Source organism: Orycteropus afer, unplaced genomic scaffold (assembly GCF_000298275.1).
Source record: "Orycteropus afer afer isolate SDZICR_OR568_19922 unplaced genomic scaffold, OryAfe1.0 scaffold00418, whole genome shotgun sequence".
Taxonomy (NCBI): domain Eukaryota; kingdom Metazoa; phylum Chordata; class Mammalia; order Tubulidentata; family Orycteropodidae; genus Orycteropus; species Orycteropus afer.
The window spans coordinates 118,896-121,113 of NW_006922005.1; positions in this window are offsets into that span (position 1 = coordinate 118,896).

A 2,218-nucleotide genomic window follows, 5' to 3' on the forward strand; every position below is an offset into this window, starting at 1 on the left:
TGTGGTCTCAGGACAAGCCTTTGGTATTAAGCAGGGCTATTTGGGCTCACTGCTCCATGTGTTTCTCAAGAGTCACCTTCAGGTAAATAGCCTCACAAATCTCCAGCTCCTTCTCTTGGGATAGAGTTATTTGAGGTTATTGAAAGATTCTGGTTTCATTGTTTCCTTTCCTGTTTCATTCTGTGTTATCTATTTTTAAGTCTGGCATTGCAAATGTTTGTTCACCTCCACTAATGGCAATAGTGTGAGGTTTTGGTTCTGTTTCTAGAAAATTTTGTTTGCCTCCATTGGTGGCAGCAGTCCAAGATTCTGGTTAAATTACTTCATTAGAAGTTTTTGGGTTTCTGCAGTCTTGGGCTCTATAAAGAGTACAAGATGACCAGTAAAAGCTGGTAGGTGGTTGCCAGCTGTAAAAGTCAGCTATAAACTCCTGTGTCAGGATAAGCCAGTTCAGAAGAGGGGCCAGAAGTGTTAGGCTGCCCACTGGCCACAAAATGATGTCTCTACAACTCTTAGGAACATGTGGTATAAACAATACACAGGCCAAAACTGTGACATTCCCCATCAGGATCTTACTGAACTTAAGTGTCCTAAACTTTGAATAGACTCAAACTTTCTCTGCAAATGTGAAATGCCATATTTGGGGGCAATGCAGAACTCCCCTATGAGACTCTTGCCAAATATATTGATAAGCACAGTGCCTAACGCACTTGACTGCTAACCAGAGGGCTGGCAATTCAAACCCACCAGCCACTCCTCTGAAGGAAGATGGAGCAATCTACTTCTGTAGTGATACTACCTTGGAAACCCAAGGGGGGTCGTTATGAGTCGATTGGACTCAATGGCAAATAACAACAACAACAACAACATGGTTCTGCCACTTTCTTTTACCACTCTGCTTGACATAGTCTCCTTAAGTGCAGTCTGGGGGTGAAAAGAAAAAATGTGGCCACTTTTCAGTTCTCTGTTAGAATAAAGGCCCTTGAGTTAAAAGCTTCTAAGACACATCAGAAAAGCAGAATTGCTTTCCTGTAAGTTACTCAATCCAAATTAACAAAACAAAGCAGGGGGCTCCATTGTAAAAGCCCTGTTCATATGTCCCCTTTAAACTTTCTCCTCGTATGGACCCTGAGGGTACTTTCCAACTGGAAAAAATAATATGTTAGAAACAAGATACTAGTTTTCTAGTTAGAAACATGAATGAAATTTGGACAAAAAACACATTTCTTTAACTATTATGAAGGAATTTGGGAGGATGGACTCTCTACTAGGAATTTTACTGGACCTTGAGAAAACAAAGTTTCGGCATAATTCTTAAAATCCTTGATAAGTGAACTGGATTTTTCCCTACCAGGACACTCATTTGAGGTTTATACTTTAAACTGAACATAATGGAACTAATTTAGAATTTCAGTGATCACTCTGAGAAAATGAGTTCCAATTTGTATCTTGTCTTTCCCCTAGAACTTTTATTTAATGCTTGTGTTGCATGATATCCGTAGACTTGTTTTTTGAGCTAGCCTCATAGTCTGGTGAATGTGTATAGTTTTACTGTTTCATTTTAGATCTCAGTTTTTTATTGAGTCTTGTTTTGTGTTTTCCCATCTGAGAACCCTTCAGTCATTGTAGAATGCTTTCTTACTCTTTGTTTTGCAACAATAGTTGTCTCCAAATATGAGTATGACTGTATTTGATAATCTCTTAAAGGATGTGAAAAAGTAGCAATTGTACTTTTAAGAAACTGAAATTAGATTCTAGGAAACAGCTTCTGCATATATCCGAAGTCTGTGTTTTTCTCCATCTAGGAATTCTTGGTTGTATCTTCAGATTTACATAGTTCAAGAGAAATTTTATGTGCTGAACTTTGGTAAGGGATGGAGAATGCTACCTCAAGGAAAAGTGGCATGTACTTTACCAGCAGTTAGTAAACTGACCAATAGCCAGCTTGAGGGGAGTTTTGCTGTTGTTGTTGTTATGTGCCCTCGAGTGGGACCCAACTCATAGCAATCCCTCCTTGGGTTTCTGAGGCAGTATCACTACGGAAGTAGATTGCCCAATCTTACTTCCAAGGAGTAGCTGGTTCAGAACGAGGCCTCAGAAAATACCCTGGTTTAGATGGAAGCGTTACTTGTCCCTAGTTTGCGGTAAGGGTGACTTGTCCCAGATTTGGGGCAAAAGTTATATGTCAAGGTTTGGGTCAAGGGTTCTTGGACTGGAT